This window comes from Bos indicus x Bos taurus, chromosome 9 (genome assembly GCF_003369695.1).
Source record: "Bos indicus x Bos taurus breed Angus x Brahman F1 hybrid chromosome 9, Bos_hybrid_MaternalHap_v2.0, whole genome shotgun sequence".
Lineage (NCBI taxonomy): Eukaryota > Metazoa > Chordata > Mammalia > Artiodactyla > Bovidae > Bos > Bos indicus x Bos taurus.
The window spans coordinates 74,327,389-74,345,721 of NC_040084.1; the positions used below are offsets into that span (position 1 = coordinate 74,327,389).

Sequence of the window (18,333 nt, forward strand, 5' to 3'; positions counted from 1 at the left end):
ACTGAGGAAAAGACACGGACTCTATTAGCACATTGCGTCTCTCTGCCAGGAAGCGCCGAGTTTTTTCTCAGACGCCAACTGTAAGCTAGGAAGTGTAGCTTTTTGTTTGATAGAAAATATGCCAGACGCACTTAGAAGTAGAAAAATGGCCACGATCTGCGTCCGTTTCTTGAGTGGCGTCACACCAACTCTCCCACCCGTAGCGGAGTTCACGCTGCAGTACTCCGAAGTGGCTTAGGCTATCCTGGCGGTTTGCGTCAGAGGTTGCTTCTTGTCCTCGGACGTGGTTAAAGCATTACCACTTAGACGCCTCGAGACGTTGGTTTGAGCATAAAAATAAAGCAAAACACGAAGCTTAACGATCAGTTGTGCTGGTCCAGAAACAACCTAATCTGCCAAAAATATAAACCAGATTATGAATAAGGGAAGCCACATTTTTTCATTTGGATAAAATTTCAAGTAAGAGTCGTAGCACATTTTCTATTAAGACTTAGCTGCGCGTAATTCCTTAGGGCCTAAAATCGTTATTACTTTGTTGTTAAGGGACCTGAACTGCCTGAAAGGATTTAAAAGTTCTAATTAGTAACCAGTCTTCTGTCAGTAAATGCAGTCCAGTATTGGGCCCTAGCCGTGGATTTAATACTGTGCTTAGGGCATTCTCTCATCACGTCCAATTTACGAGCTCAACTAGAAAAAATACCTCATTTTTATGGGATGTATTCTCGGTTATTTCTTGTACAGCCTGCCCCTCAACCCCTCACCACTGTCAGAATGTGGAAGCAGGAATCTCTGGCCTATGTCGTGCACTGATAAGTCCCAAGCATTCAGCAGGTGCTCAATAAATATTTGTTGAATGGATAAACTATATTACAAGAAAAAAAGGAAAAGCCGTTGATGGCTCAATACAACTACTATTCTGCAAGTAAGGGAGGGGGTTGATTTAAAGCTAAAAGCCCTTACCCATTATATCAGGATAAACCACAATCTGACAAGAGTGTTTTATAAGCTAGGATATTATCTTAAGCGTTTCTCTGCAATTCTGTTGCGAATGCATTGAAAACGAAGTCATGTTGCTATCTGAGGCAGTATAACTGCCTTTAAATAACCTGAGGTAATAACTAAGTAGAAGAGACATTGGAACAAATCCTTTAATAAAAAGCAATCCAGGCTTCTTTTGAATTAGGTTCATTTGATATATGACACTTTTATCAATCTCCAAAATTAGAGGATATTGAATTTAGATCATGGTTTATGTACTTCACTGTATTGTTTTCTTTTACTTTCAAAACCTGACATTCCACCAATACAGTTCCATTCTTTGTAATGGAACTTTTTACCCTGTTGAAAATACAAAGAAAGTGGAGAGGAACATGAGAAAATCAAGAGCCCATTTAACAAAAGGACATTGTATAAAAAGAAATTTTCCCAAGAAGAAATAGTAATTGTAAACAAATGACCAACCTTAATAAGATAAATGCCTACAAAAAGAATAATCAATCAGTAAGCTAAATTTAACTTAACATTGATAGTTTACTCTATGTTTATAAAACTCTTTCCTTAGGGTTTTGGTTTGTTTCATTTAAGGTAACTTGAAAGAGAGAACAAGAAAGGACTTGCTATCTGAAAATGGTGTTGGAAGGTTAGACTTGGAAGGCAGACTCCCTCCTTCTACTGGTTTTGTTTGTCTTTTTAGGCTGAACAACATTGGAACTGTTTTCTCATTTGGGGAAATTAAAGTTGAAGGGGAATTTGGAGGGCGTGTTCCCACTCCCTGAGAATAGTAACTGTTGCTAACCCATTAGTAGTGGGAAGCAGGCAAAACAAAGTTGGGCCAAAAGAGTTTAGGTTATGTAGGCTGGGGGGCTGTGAGTGGTTGGCTATTGTTTCTGCTACCTCCTCAGTTCCTATCCTTCCCAAGGCTTTGTATTGATTTCTTTTTTTGTGTGTGTGTGATAAAATGTATCCTGATACTTGGAGCTAGCTGATATTTCAGTAAATTTCTGAATGAGCTAACCAGAGTTGGTTTCTGTTGCTCACAAACAAGAACCCTCAACTGCATGCTGTGTTTTGGGTAGAGACATTTTCTATTTATGAGGATATTTTCCCAAATGGTCTGGCATTTTTTCGTATCTGTACAATTGAAATGGTTCCCTTGCCATATCTATTTCACTTCCTACTGGTGAGCGCAAGTTGACTGGGTTCCACCCTCCTCCACCCCGCCCCCCCCCCCTTTCTATCCTCGATTTGCCTGCTACGAACATGGAAGTTGTTTTTTCCCCAAGATTTAAAATTACCAAAATTATATATTCAAGAATTATTTATTACACTATTGTTCTTTAATATTCATTTTAAAAAATTGAAATATCAAAATATGACTGTTAAGCATTGTTCTTAAGTCCCACCAAGATTAATGTGCATCTTTCTCACAAAGATTATTGCAATAAATGTAATACTTTCAAAGTTTTCATAAGAAATACTTGCCCACAGATTATGCCAGATGGCTATTTAATCTAGCTATTAAAGAGCAGAGAGGAAAGGCCACCAAAAGTGAGGTAATGGAATTATTATTAGCTTTATCACCAAAAACCATTTCTTCCTTGAGAGAGGTTATAGGAGGAGCAGAACATTCTTTGTTGAAATTCTTTAGGGTTCAGTCCTGAGTCATCTCTTGTCTTTCTATATCTGTCATCCTGTGATTTTAAGTATCATCTTTGTACTTTATCTCAAAACTGGAATTCTTTGAACCACAGACCCACACATACTTGACTTCATACCTTGTCTTTCTTGGAGGTTTCACACACATCTCAAACCTAATATTAAGAATGGAATTCCTGGGACTTGCCTGGTGATCCAGTGGCTAAAACTAAATTAGTTTAGTTTTAAATGCTCCCAATGCAGGAGGTCTGAATTTGTCCCTGGTGGGGGAACTAGATCCTGCATGCTGAAACTAAGACCCAGTGCATCTAAATAAATAAATGAAAATGTTAGAAAAAAATGAAATTTCTAATTTCCTTTCTTTTTCCCAACCTGTTTATTCTTTCCTTCCCTATTATTCTCTCCAATCTTCCCAACTATTATAACACTATCAAAATCCAGTGAATTAAGGTCAAAATCTAGGGAGCAACACTATTTCCTCTTTCCCTGAATTTTTAATCCAATAAATAAGCTGAGACCTGTCAATCCATTTCCAAAATACATTTACAATTATTTGCATTTTCCTTTTCTCACAATTATCATTGTTATCTCACTTAAACTAAAACAGCCTCCTAGCTGGTCTCCCTGCCCACTGTCAGTCCATTTCTCAGAGAGAACTTGAATGATCCCTTTCAAATAAATCATGCCATATCTCTGATTACAATCTTAACCTTCCACTGCAGCTGGATTGAAATCCAAACTACTTATGTAGCTTATCCACTATATATACATAACCACTTATGTACCACGACCTGCACTTATCTATTTATTCTCACCTGGAACCACCCTCCTCTTGATTAATTATGTTCACTACCATTCTTTCCATTCCAGAAACAGAAGGTGATCTTTTCTGCTCCAGGGAATTTCAACATTTATACATTTATTTAAAGAGGAGAGGAACCAGTAAGGAGATTGAGAAAAAACAGCCAGGGAGGTAGAAGACAAAATCAAATGTAGTAGTTTATCTGTTACTGTATAACAAAACGTAGCAACTTTAAACAATAATTTCACAGTGTCTGTGGGTCAGGAATCTGGAGGGGTTATCTGCCTGATTCTGGCTCAGGGTCTCTCATGAAGTTGCAGTGAAGTTGTCAGCTGAGACTGCAAACATCTGAAGTCTGGAGATGCACTCCACAATCACTCATGTGAACGTTGGCAGGAGACCTCAGTTCCCAATCACATGGACCTCTGCACGGGTTGCCTCAGTGTCCTCATGCTATAGCTGGCTTCCCCCAGTTAATGATGGGAGAAAGGGGAGTCCAAGACAGAAGTTGTTACCTTTATAAGCTAATCTCAGAAGTGACACCATCACTCTACTATATTTTATTGGCTGTTCAGACCTACCCTGGTGCAGTGTGAAAGCAGACTAAAAGGTGTGGATACCAGAAAGTGGAGATCATTGGAGACCATCTCGGAGGTTGTCTTTGAAGCCAAAAGAAGCATGTGCTTAAGTGTGTGAAGTCAAAAAGACAAGGACAGTGGGCTTCTGTGCCACTTAGTCTGCAAGAAACACTACATGAGTGCAATAATTAACACCCAGCTGAACTGAACTGAATGAGAATTCTGAAACATAAGCAACTCCAGCACCTACCAGCTATTTCAACTCACATTCATCCTCTGTTCATGTTACAGCTTTCCTTCTGATTTCAGATTTCTCTCCTTCTGCCTCTTCACAACAGCTCACAGCTTTCTTGATACTCATTTCTACAAGTAAACCAGGTGTTTTTAAAATAAAATAGTATTTTAGTATTTATGTGTTTCTTAACCACTTAACATGTATGAAACTCTGCTACCATACTTGCTAGGTTCCTATTTTTTTTCACATGTAACTGATGAAGTTTTTGAGTATTATATCCTAAGTCTATTTTTGCCAAAAGCCCTGTGATTTTTATTGTTATTTTGCCTAGCACATTACCTTTTTAAAAAAAAATTTTTATTGAAGTGTAGTTGACTTACAAGGTTGTGTTAGTTTCAGATGTACAGCAAAGTAATTCAATCATATATACATATGTGTATATATATGTAGCTACATATATGTATACATTCTTTTTCAGATTCTTTTCCATTATAGGTTGTTGATCGATCTCTAAGTCGTATCCAACTCTTTGCAACCCCATGAACTGCAGCACACCAGGCTTCCCTGTCCTTCACTGTCTCCAAGAGTTTGCTCAAACTCATGTCAATTCAGTCAGTGATGCCATCCATCTCATCTTCTGTTACTCTTTTCTCTTGCTTTCACTTCTTTTTGCCTTGGGAGAGTGACCTAAGAAAACAATGCTATGATTTATGTCAGAGTATGTTTTGCCTATATTCTCTTCTAGGAGTTTTATAGTATGTCTTTTTTTATTTTTAATATGTATTTATTTGGCTGTACTGAGTCTTAGTTGCAGCATGTAGAATCTTAGTTGTGATGCGTCAAATCTTATTTCCCCGACCAGGGATCCACCCTGGGCCCCATTGCATTGAGAGCATGGAGTCTTAGCCATTCTACCACCAGGCAAGTGTCATATGGTGTCATTAGTGGCTTATATTTAAGTCTTTAAGCCATTTTGAGTTTATTTTTGTGTATGATGTGAGGGAGTGTTCTAACCTCATTGATTTACCTGCAGCCATCCAACTTTCCCAGCAGCCATCCAACTTTCCTAGCATTGCTTGCTAAAGAGATCGTCTTTTCTCAATTGTATGTTCTTACCTCTTTTGTCACAGATTAACTGACTGTACATGTGTATGTTTATTTCTGGGCCCTAGCACATGAATTTTTATGAACACACATGTTTCACTATGGCAGAACTGACTATATAACATTCAATAAATAGTCCCAGTTTTAACAATAAGGAAATTGAAACTTGCAGAAGTAGAGTATCTTGCCAAAGTCACATGTCAACTAAATTTATCAAATGTCCATCCGGCTCTAAAGACTACCATCTTTTCACAGCAGTTTTAACCATGTAAATACTATTAGTAGAGGTAATATTAGATCAACCTGACCTTGTACTGTTCCTCTTATATGCAAGTTGGTTAATAGTTCCCATATATCTGATTCTAAGTAATAAGATACATAGTCTAGCATATGTACACATGCATATATATTTATCTGAACATTTCTCTTATTACCCCAAAGTAAACAAATTTAGAAATTTAAGGGACTTTTCTGGTGGTCCAGTGGCTAAGACTCTGCATTCCCAATGCAGGAAGCCAAGATCTGATCCTTAGTCAAAGAACTAGACCCCACATGCCACAAACAAGAATTCGTATGCCACAACTAAAGATCCTGCATGCTGCAATGAAGACCTGATGCAGCCAAATAAATAAAATAAATTTTTAAAGAAATTTCAGTGTCCAAGTAATGATTAAATGGTCTTGATAGAGAAATGATGCATAATATAGTTCTATCTTAAGTAGAACTGTAATTTTAAGTATTAGTGTTTTATGTCTTTTCAAATTTCCTTTTGTATTTATGCATTTAAAGCACAAGATAAGTAATAACATTACCCTGACCTGCTGTACTTTCTCAGCAATGACATTGTTGGAATTATCCAGCTCTAACTCTAACATGCACCACGAATCACATGTACCACAAAACTATTCGCATTAGGGGAGGCTAAGTAGTTCCCAGATCTGGGCCACAGTTATATGCTGCACCAGGCTGTTCAAAAGGATAAATGTGAAATGAAAATCTATTTGAGGGTTTCAGGCTGGTATATTTATTAGTGCCTTAAGAAAAGCCAAGAGGGGGCGGGTAACAAAATGCACAGAAATTGTGAATTCATTGTGTCAAGGGGACTATAGGGTAATGATATCTGCATTCAAGCCTAGACAGCTCAAGGATGAATTTAAGGTGCATATTAACTGGAAATTAAATGTTTAAAGCATTAGAAAAATGAGACACTAAGGGTGTATACAATGGGATGACAGGTGTGGAAGAGGAAGCAGAATTAAATAATCTCTCTGAGAAGATGGCTCAGTTATAAATATATAAATTGCCTGCAGGGAAGGCATATGCCCTCCAACTTTTCAGAGATAAATGATTGTGTCAATGTCAAAAAATGATTGAAATTTGAAAAGTAGATAAAGTCAACTAGATGAATTTTGATGCCATGTTTTATTCTGTTATTCAGCACAATTTTTCATCAAGACAGAAAATAAATTATCAGTGCCACACCTGAATCTTCTCTTCCTCCAAACCTTAGGCTATGCTTTGTTTATGAAAATACCTGATTTTTGCCCCATGAAACTGAAAGGAAGTAAAAAGTAAATGTAAGGGAAATAAATATTCATCTAGGTTTTAAAGTTACTGGGAGTTGTCAGATAAATCCAAGTCATAAGAAAAGTTCTGGCCATCTTTGCAGATGGCTTGCTCTTTCCAATATAAGTTATATAATCTTATACAGGGTCATAATAATTTTATACTTTAGATGGTCTACAAACATTATCAGAGACCCAACAGTTTAACTCCATTCTATAGCTTTTCATAAAGAAAACTGCATTAGAATTTTATAATAAAGTAATAAAATTATATGAGAATATATATATATTATCATTCTGTAACTAATTTCAATGTAGCACAACACTTTTTCTTTTTTTAATTTATTTTATTTATGTATTTTTGGCTGCACTGGGTCTTTGTTGCTGTGCATGGGCTTTCTCTAGTTGCGGCAAGCTTTTCTGTATATTCTAAAACTTTTACAATAAGCACTGCTATTATAATACAAATTTGTCTTCACTTTAGACCATTTAGTTTTACTTAAGTTGCATAAGATAATGAGGAGCTAAGAACTAAGTAAGAAAAGATTTTTTTTGTATGTGGTTCTTATAAATCATGGTCAAAATTATACTTTAATAGAGGAAAATGAAATATTCATTAGTAAATCACCATTTTGATCAATCTAGTTCTAAATTACTGCTGGGGGATATTTGCTTCCAGAGAGAATTGTTGTTTCTTTTTTTTTTTTTCTGGAGTGCCCTATAGTGCTGTTTTTGCTTAATGAATCTTCTCTTGAACAGTGAAAGGGAGTACTATATAGTTCAGTAAGAAAACTATAAATGTTACATGGTTCGCTTCCATTTAAAAGGAATCTTTATGCTGACTTCCAACCAGCCATTATATATATGCCTAAAAATGACTTGATCTTTTGCAAGACAATTATTTTCAAAATTCATTTTGTCATACTAGGATCTGGCTAGTTAGGTTGAAATTAACACCACTGGCTCATCTTTAAAATTCAATTTTAGAAAGAATTGTAAAATCACAGACCCGACTTTGTTTTCTTAGTGGTTGTACCATTTTTTTTTAATGTCCATGACAACAAAACCCCTTCAACCTTGTACTGCTGCTGCTGCTGCTGCTAAGTCGCTTCAGTCATGTCCGACCCTGTGGGACCCCATAGACGGCAACCTACCAGGCTCCCCCGTCCCTGGGATTCTCCAGACAAGAACACTGGAGTGGGTCACCGTTTCCTTCTCCAGTGCAAGAAAGTGAAAAGTGAAAGTGAAGACGCTCAGTCGTGTCGGACTCTTAGCGCCCCCATGGACTGCAGCCTACCAGGCTTCTCAGTCCATGGGATTTTCCAGGCAAGAGTACTGGACTGGGTTGCCATTGCCTTCTCCCAACCTTGTACTATAACTAGGTTAATTTCTTTTAACACAAACCCATCCAGAAGCTTTACCTAGATACCTTCAGTCTTTCAGACTCCATTACTTGTCCCAGGGAGATATTTCTGCCAATGGGATGTGGGATGATCTGTTGTCCCTGTGATGAGATGCTCATTGTTTGAACACAAGTTCATTAACGTGCTTAAATATCTTTTAGGAGCATGAGCCATAAAAATATTGATTATTATTGATTATTTACAATTTATTCATAAGGATCCAGCTGGCAACCATCTGGTGTATAAAACTGAAACCTGAAGAAAAAAATAAAAGTCACTGGAATAATATAATTTAGTCTCTACATGTCTTTATTACATGTACATATTAAGTTAGTGAATTAGATGATAGTGGAATGAGATGAATGCTCTAAAATAGCAGATAAATTTATGGAATTTAACACAAAGGTAAGTTAAAATTTTACTCAAAAGTGTATGTTGAAGGACAAAATAAAGTAGAAATAATATTGTAATTAATTGGCAAATGTATTAGGGAGTATAGGATAGGCTGTAGTACCAAATGGACTTCCCTAATGGCTCATTGGGGCTTCCTTCATAGCTTAGTTGGTAAAGAATCTACCTGCAATGCAGGAGACCCAGGTTTGATTCCTGGGTCGGAAAGATCCCCTGGAGAAGGAAGTGGCAACCCACTCCAGTATTCTTGCCTAGAGGATCCCATGGACAGAGGAGCCTGGCAGGCTGTAGTCCACGGCAAAGAGTCAGACTTGACTTATCGACTAAAGAGAGAGAGAGAGAATGGCTCATTGGTAAAGAATCTGCCTGTCAATGCAGGAGACATAGGTTTGATCCCTGGGTTGGGAAGATCCCCTGGAAAAGGAAATGGCAACCCACTCCAGATTCTTGCCTGGGAAACCCTGTGACAGGCCCCTGGTGGGCTACAGTCCACAGGGTCACAAAAGAGTTGGACAAAACTTAGGGACTAGACAACAAATAGTTTTAATAACAAATAGACTCTATATAATGGCTCACACATGATAGAGGCTTTCTCTCTCTCAACAGATCAAGGCAATTGTAATGGTTTGATAACTATTTCCTCAAGTAGTGATTTGGGGTACTAAGCTATCTGGGGCTCTCCAATCTCATAGGGTCATTGGCTAGAATTCAAGAGTCTGCTAACCTCCAAAGGATTCATGGATAGAATTCAGGGCTGCCCATATATTTGCAAGGGAAAAGTTACATCACTGTTAATTTCAAACCAAAATTTGTCCTTTCCTTTAATTATAAATATAGGCAAGAACCACAGAAACTATTAGCAGTACTTGCATCTTTGTAACAAACAAATCATAGATTTTTAAAATCATCACTGTTGTTGCCAAACTTTCAAAGAATCACTTATACTCAGCACACTTTCAAAATTGCAGTGGTTATTAGACTTTCCTCTAGATCTTGTATTTTAATACAAAACAAAAACAAAAAAATCATTATGGTATGCAGGCTTTTGCATGGCCCCCAGTTTCCTGGCATTTGCACCTTTGTATAATACTCTTCTAGTGAATAGATTCTGGTAAAAGTGATTCTATGTCATTTCTGAGATTAGGCTATAACATTTCAATGGATTCTGTGCCCTTTCTTTGAGCACTTGCTCTTGGGGAGGTCATGCTGCCATGACATGAGAACTCTTTGGAGGAATGGATGTGACAAAGGACTGAAACCTGCCAACAGCTGTTTGAGCAAGCTTAGCAGTGGGTCTTTCCCTGACTCGAGCTTCCAGATGATTGCATTCCTAATTGTCACCTTGAATGTAGCCTTTTGAAAGACTCTGGACCAGAACTGCCCAGTTAAGCTGCTCCTGACCCACAGAAACCATGAAAAAAAATTTGTTTTATGGTAATTTGTTACATAGTGATAGATAATGAATATACTCAGATATATTATGTATTACTGATTTTCTAAATAGTCTAATAATTTTATTTAATATAGTTTGTTTCCTTTATAATTCTAGATTTGTATACATTTAACAAACATTCTGCAAAGGGATTCAGAGGCTTTTAATATGTGCCAAAGGAATCCATAATACAGTAAAGATTACAAGGCTCATTATTGCTCTATGACAACCAGCAAAAGAAAAAAGGGGTACAGAGGAAGTATACTTTTTTATATTGGCCTAGAAGAAGACATCATTTCTGATCACATTTTATTGGTGTGGACTAGTCACATGACCACAACTTGACCCAATGAGGGCTGGGAAATGTAGTTCTTGGTGAACGACCATTTGCTAGCCATTGCTCCATGTAAGAGGAGGATATGGTCTAATGGATAGTGCCAGAACAAATGCCCAAAATATGAAGAAAAGCAATGAAAATAATATGTACTAGAGTAGAATGTTAAAGCTCATTTGAAAATTGAACAGAGTCAAATGAAAGAAGCAGATGGTAATAACAAACCATTTTCTGTGAAGTGATTTTTATTCCAAATGATAAGACATCTGTAAATCTAAAGATGCGAAGAACTAATTTGGGTTTACCATCTAGATCAGAAAATAAGAAATCAAAATCTTTAGCCTACCTTAAAAATAAAATTTTAAGGTTATGAACATAGAATCTTAATTTTTCTGAATAAACTAAACAAGGATGTGATAGGATTGTTGGTGATTCATTTAGTCAATAAACATCTGCTGATGGCCTACTATGTAACAGAGATTGTAGGAAGTACTGGGGAAAATGAGAGGACTAAAACTGAGACAAGACCCAGAGAGCCTAGGATAAGGGAAATGGCTCAGCCAAGTAAATCCATAATGTCTTCTGCTCAGTACTGTGACATACATAACCACAGAGTGCTAAAAGCAGTACACTGACAGCAGAATAATTCTTAATTACTTGTTTCATTTCAACATGCCTTGAGCTAAGATGATCAAATTAAATTGGAATGTCAAGCTCTAGTTGTTAAATAGGGTAAGATTCCTCTGGGGATCATTTATTAGGCCTTCCCAGAATCCCTAAATCCACAAAGTAAAGCTGTCCATCAGTATTCATAGAAAAGAGTCCAATCCTCTGCTGATGGGGGCATGGCAACAAAGAATTCTTGGAGGTCCACCATGGGGTTCCATGCATGAAGTGTTCAGGTGAAACAATTAGTAGTGCTATGTACCCACCAACATTTTCAAGATGGCCAATGACCAATTAATGGAGAAAAATCCAGACACAGGGAAACTAGGCTGCCAAGAGTTAATCGGTATTGGGGGCTTCCCTGATGGCTCAATGGGTAAAGAATCTGCCTACAATGCTGAAGACACAGGCGACTCAGATTCAATCCCTGGGTCGGGAAGATCTCCTGGAAGAGGAAATGGCAATCCACTCCAGTATTCTTGCCTGGAAAATCCCATGGACAGAGGAGCCTGATGGGCTATCGTCCAAAGTGTCACAGCAATTCAGACATGGCTGAGCAACTGAGCATGCATCTTTGAGATTAATTAGGCAAACCTATTCTTTCCTTGGATGGTGGCAGCCCCATGCTCAGGTACGTGGCTTGATGAGTAGATGAACAGAATGCAGGCTGGGTCCCAGTCCCATGTCACCCCCAGCTGCATATTCTGGTGCAGACAGTAATCTACATAATCTACTGTCGTGGCAGAGGCTCTTGCATGAAAGTTCCTCGGTAAAACAACACGTCTCCCCACTACATCTTTTTTCTGAAGATTTCTCCCTTTGTGACCCTCACCTTAACAACTTGAGTTTTTAGCACCATGTCTATTATCCTTATGCAGCCAACAGGACAACACAAGAATTATACTCAGTTTTATGATGTTGAATATTCATTCAACAAATATTTATTGATCAGTTGTTCCTTGGGTGAAGAAATTGAGTATTATGCATATGACAAGGATAAGAAATGAATTATCTCATCAAACACAAGTAACTTGATGCCAAATAACTTATAAAATCATATCTCATTAAAACAGGCTTTGCCATTGCATCGATCAGAAAAAAATACAGGAATGAGGGAGTGCTTGTCATAGTTCTATTTAAAGAAACATCTAATTTTCAAGAAGTCCTCTTCAAAAGGATCTAGCTGACTCTTAGAAAGATACTAATCCTGACATTCTGCCCAACTGACAGCATTTTGCCTCTGTAAGTAATCCAGACCCTTCCTTTGGTCAATAGTTTAAAGTTGTTCTCAAGCCTGGTGTCAGCACCCTGGTGAGTTGCAATCAGTTGTACAACATTTTGAATGTAACTTTTTTTTTTATCAATGTGAACTGAGATGCTCTTTCCTTTTCCTTTTATCAAAGAGAAGCATGATGATGGGGGAACAGCTGGAATCATCATTCATCCCAGGTGACTATAACAGAGCAAATGATTCTGGAAACAGCAGCAGCCTCACCCAGGGACTTATTAGACATGCAAATTCTGTTCTTTCCACAGAACCACTGGATTAGAAATTCTGGGATGAGGTCCAGCAAGCTGTGGTTTAACAAACCTTCCAGGTGACTGTAATATACACTCGAGTTTGAGAACTACTGTAATAGACCCATTCCTGGTTGATTAAATTATCCTTATATTGTAAATAAGATCAAGAAAGAATCAAATGCTGCTTTACATGATAGGCTATTATTTCACAGATCGCCTGGAGTAGGAAATGGCACCCGACACCAGGATTCTTGCCTGGGAAATTCTCATGGACTGAGGAGCCAAGTGGGTTGCAAAGAGTCAGACATGACTGAGTGACTGAGCACAATTTCACAGGATAAAAGTCATGCTAATAGAAATATGAAATAGAAATCTGGATAATGGAGAAAGATTAGTATTTGCAGAGGCAGTTGTATGTGCACCTAGGTAATTTGAGGCAGAGAGGGAAGATTGGCTGTAGCCGTCTCTGGTGGAAAGATTGAACTACCTGCCATCTCCTCTCTACTCTAACTCTTGAGTCTTAGAAGTCATCAAAACTCTCCACTCTTGGGGCTTCTCTGTCAGTGCAAGGACAGCCTGCAGTGCCGGGACCTTAGTTATGTACTGCATAATCAGTTATGTACTGTATAGTCAGACCACTCTGATGGCTGTTCTCTTGGTCTTTGAGCCCTTGCTTTACCTATACCCTACTCACATGAATGTGCTTGCCCCCTGCCTCTTAGGCCAGAATGGCTCCACCTGCTAGTTTATTAAAGGAAAACACCTTCTGATGCTCAAGGAGCAATGAGGGAAGTGCCTCAGTTGCTGGTTTCCCTGGTTGCTGATGAGCCAATAGCTGACATCAGTTCCCCCTGTAAATGGCAGGCTCCTCCCCCACATCTGCTGTGGCAAAGATGGCTGCTGTGTCCTGCTTACTGTCTGCCGCACATGGCAGTGTGTCACTCCAGGACCTTGCTTCAGATGGGTAAGATTCCCGACCTATGGAGTCATTTATATCTGGGTCACTGTCTCTGAGCTCTTTCTTCAGTCTTGAGGTTGGGCAACTACAAGGCTTGCAGGCCAAGGGGTGTAGCCCAACAATTGCTGAGCCAGCCAAGAGGCTGAGGAAACTCCTGGGGAACGCCAAGGCACCAGGAAATAAGGACATAAGGACGGGGAACAGAAAGCTGTGGGGGTGATGCCAAGGTGGCCATCCACTAGCATCTGGGGACCTGTGACAGGTGTCTACTGGGAGAGATAGCTTTCTCTTCCATTATATTGGTGATATTCTGTTAACCTCAGTCTTTTCCCAGCTTAAAAGTAGCAGCTCCATCCTCATGGTTCATCTCATTGTACGGGGTAGGCTTCACATAGACAAAATACAAGGACCTGGGTTAGCTACAAAAGACAACCATACACTGAACCCATCACCCCTAAACAATTACAGACACAGGCTTTAGGGACATGGACTTAGGAGCAGGTTTGTAGGGCTTGGTTGGGACCTGTGGCAATGGTAAAATAGTAAGAGTACCTTGGGTTTCTGACTTTAGCTACAGAAGGGGGCAAAGCAGTGATACAGCGTGATAACAGCCATTGTTCCCTGTGTCGTCTGCAATGCGTTACAACAGGTGGAAGATATTACAAAAGGCCTGCCTGAGTCCTCAGGCAATGCAAAAAAAACAGTGAATGGAGTCTAGAACAGCCGTGTGTGTCATCAGAACCCCCATACGACCCCTGTGACTATAAGGGTCATTCAGGATAGGTAGGGAAGGAGTATATGATCGGGCCATGCAAGATGGCTATTCTCTTGCTTTTTGAGCCCCCTGCTTAACCAGTCCCTGCTTCACCTGTGCCCTGTTCTCATAAGCATGCTTGCCCCTTAGGCCAGAAGGGCTCCATCTGCTAATTTATTAAAGGGCAATATCTACTCTTGTGATGGTCATTAACCCAAGGGGCAATGAGGGACGTGCCTCAGCTGCTGGTTTCCCTGGTAGCTGATGAGCCAACCTGATGTCAATTCTTTGTATAAATAGTAGCCTTTTCCCTCCAGGTAGCGAAGACTGCTCCCATGTCTTGTCCACAGTCTGTTGCATGTGGATTCTCCAGGACCTGCTTGAGGTATGTAAGACCTCCCATCTATTAAGCCTTTGATGTCTCTGTCGCTATCTCTGGGTTCTTTTTCAGTCTCAAGGCTGGGCAACTACAAAACTTGCAGAGCTGTGGGGTGTAGCCCAACATACATACTGCTATATCCATTAGTTGATATCTATGTTTTTACCAAAATTTAGTATCTATCTCTCCTCGCCGTTTTTAACTCTTAGTGTCTCTTTGCTTACTTTCCAAAAAAGCTTTTTCTGCTCCTTTGCTTTCTTGCAACAATGGCTCCTCCTCCTTTGCCACCTTTTCCTTCAGCTGATCATCTCCCACTACTCATGCTAGGGGCGCATCTTTGTGTCCATCTCCAGTGTCTCACCCACCTTCCTCATCCCAAGCCACTAGCGAGCAAAACATTGTAAAAAGCAGTGGCCTATGTGAGACTTCCCTGGCGGTCCAGTGGCTGAGATTCCACATTCCCAATGCAGGGGCCCCGGGTTTGCTTCCTGGTCAGGGAACTAGATCCCACACGTCACGGCTAAGAAAGTTCACATGCTGCAACTAAGACCTGGTGCAGCCAAAAAATAAATAAAAATATTTTAAAAAGCAGTGTCCTGCAGCACCAACTAGCTATAATATAGATGCATAAGTCCTCCCCACATGTGTGCATGCTAAGTTGCTCATTCGTGTCTCTTTGCGACCCTATGGACTTTAGCCTACCAGGCTCCTCTGTCCATGGGATTCTCCAGGCAGGAATACTGGGTTGCCATGCCCTCCTCCAGGGGATCTTCCCAACCCAGGGGTCGAATCCATGTCTCTTATGTCTCCTGCATTGGCAGGTGGGTTCTTTACCACTAGTGCCTCCTGGGAAGCCCAGTCTTCCCCACTCCCACCTTTAAATCAAGTCTTGTGGGCCAGCCTACCTGAGGTACCCAGTAAGCATGATTCCATAAACGTGTGCAGACACGATTGGAATAGTCTGCTTTCTTGTTCTCTGAGACCAACCTTTTTCAGTCAGTATGATGTCTGTTTTATTACCTTGCATTTGTTTAGGACTTGAATTCTTCCTAGCTGGAAAATGCTAGAAGTTCTAAAAAAAAGAAACTTGATGTTCTTTAAAATGCTGTATTATAGGGCCCAGTGGAGCACCAACCTGAGCAGGGCCGCTCCTCTGACCACGCTCGGGCCTCTTGGCCGCTGCCTCGCAGCTGCGCCTGGGCTGGTCGGGTACCCCCGGGTACTGGCATATTTCACCATCTGTGAAAATTTCCCTGTAATTCAGTTTTCCTCACTCCAGTATTACGAATTACACCAAATTAAAAAGATACGAATGAATATCCTAAAAAAAGAAAAAGGGAAACTTTACATCCTTCTCATTATTCAGATTCTTCTGGAATAAGCAGAATTGCAGATGGATTGAATGGAAGTTCTTCTGATCATTGTTACAGTGTATGTTCTGTGAGATAACCAGACTTAAATTGACAGCAAAATCTTTGATTCTGATACAGAGATGTCAAATGAATTGCCAAAATTTACAGATGGAATATAGGCCAGAAACAGAAATTAAAACTACCTGGTTTCCAGTCCTGTACTTAGACTTCTAGACCACACTGCCTTTCCTACAGAAAAATCTGCTGATACTGAAATTTGTGATGAAAGACTGTGCTCCCCTGAATCAGTCCACCAGCAAACCCAAGAGGAGAGCCCCATAGAAGTTCAGACTGCTGAAGGTGTTCCAGTTGCCGCAGAAGTGCATGCAGTTTCTGAAGACTATGATATAGAGACAGGAAACAATTCCTCTGAGAGATTCCAAGCCCAAACTGATGAAAAGCCACCAGCTAAACTTTGCAAAATTGTTGACAAGAGCCGAGCTTTGAATGTGACTGCACAGCAGAAATGGCCTTTACTGGGAGCTGGCAATGGTGGCCTCTATAAATGTGAACTCTGTGAGTTCAACAGCAAATATTTTTCCAATTTAAAGCAGGTGTATGATCTTGAAGCACAAGCGTACTGATTCAAACGTGTGTCGAGTATGCAAAGAGAGTTTCTCTACCAACATGCTTCTGATCGAACATGCCAACCTGCATGAAGAGGATCCCTACATTTATAAATAGTGTGATTATAAGACAGTAATTTTTGAGAACTTCAGACAGCACGTTGCAGACACCCATTTTAGTGATCACCTTTATTGGTGTAAGTAATGTGACATACAGTTCTCTTCAAGCAGTGAACTCTACCTACATTTCCAGGAGCAGCTGTGATGAACAGTACTTGTGTCTGTTCTGTGAACATGAAACGAATGATCCAGAAGACTTGCATGGCCTTGTGGTAAACAAGCATGCGTGTACCACTTAATAGAGTTAAGTGGTAAGTATAACAATGGAGAACATGGACAGTATAGCCTCTTAAGCAAAATCACATTTGACAAATGTAAAAACTTCTTTGTTTGTCAAGTGTGTGGGTTTCGGAGTAGACTTCATACAAATGTGAACAGACATGTTGCTACTAAACACAGTAAAATTTTTCCTCATGTTTGTGATGACTGTGGGAAAGGCTTCTCACCTATGCTGCTGCTAAGTCACATCAGTCGTGTCCGACTCTGTGTGACCCCACAGACGGCAGCCCACCAGGCTCCTCTGTCCCTGGGATTCTCCAGGCAAGAATACTGGAGTGGGTTGCCATTTCCTTCTCCATCTCAAGTATGCTGCTGCTGCTGCTGCTGCTGCGTCCCTTCAGTCGTGTCCGACTCTGTGTGACCCCATAGATGGCAGCCCACCAGGCTCCCCTGTCCCTGGGATTCTCCAGGCAAGAACACTGGAGTGGGTTGCCATTTCCTTCTCCAATGCATGAAAGTGAAAAGTGAAAGTGAAGTCTCTCAGTCGTGTCCGACTCTTAGCGACCCCATGGACTGCAGCCTACCAGGCTCCTCCGTCCATGGGATTTTCCAGGCAAGAGTGCTGGAGTGGGGTGCCATTGCCTTGTCCATCAAGTATGCTAGAATATTGCAAACATTTAAATTCACATTTATCTGAAGGGATTTATTTATTCAATACTGTGAATATTCAACAGGACAGATTGAAGATCTTAAAATTCATCTGGATTTCAAGTATTTGGCTGATTTACCTCACAAATGTAGTGACTGATGAGATTTGGACATAAAAGGGAATTAATAAGTCACCTTCCAGTCTATGAAACAACTTGATTGTTCTCTTTAACTTCTATAAAGTTGATGTGAAATAATAAATTCGACTTTTTTGGAGGAAAAGAATATTATAGCCTTTTGGATTTCCTCTGTTAACATGTGAGCCAGCAGGGCAAGTGGACTGCATACCTACTGTGTGCTTTTCACATACCTTTTTGATGTGCAAACTATGTGTTACTCAAAACACTTGATATATAACTTATGAATGCATGCCTTTTTAGAATGACAGGTAGGATGACTATTTTATAGGCAATAGGAAAGATGTTGATAAAGAAAATTCCAGATCACTGACTTCTTAAAGTATTTGAGATCTGGTAGATCTATTTCTATACTTGTGTTCTTGGAATAAGCC

The 18,333-nt window shown here is 39.7% G+C and overlaps 1 pseudogene; it reads left to right on the forward strand.

The window, feature by feature from the left end:
- The first annotated feature begins 145 nt into the window (after positions 1 to 145).
- On the forward strand, positions 146 to 18,023 carry LOC113898739 (annotated as a pseudogene).
- Positions 18,024 to 18,333: the final 310 nt, after the last annotated feature.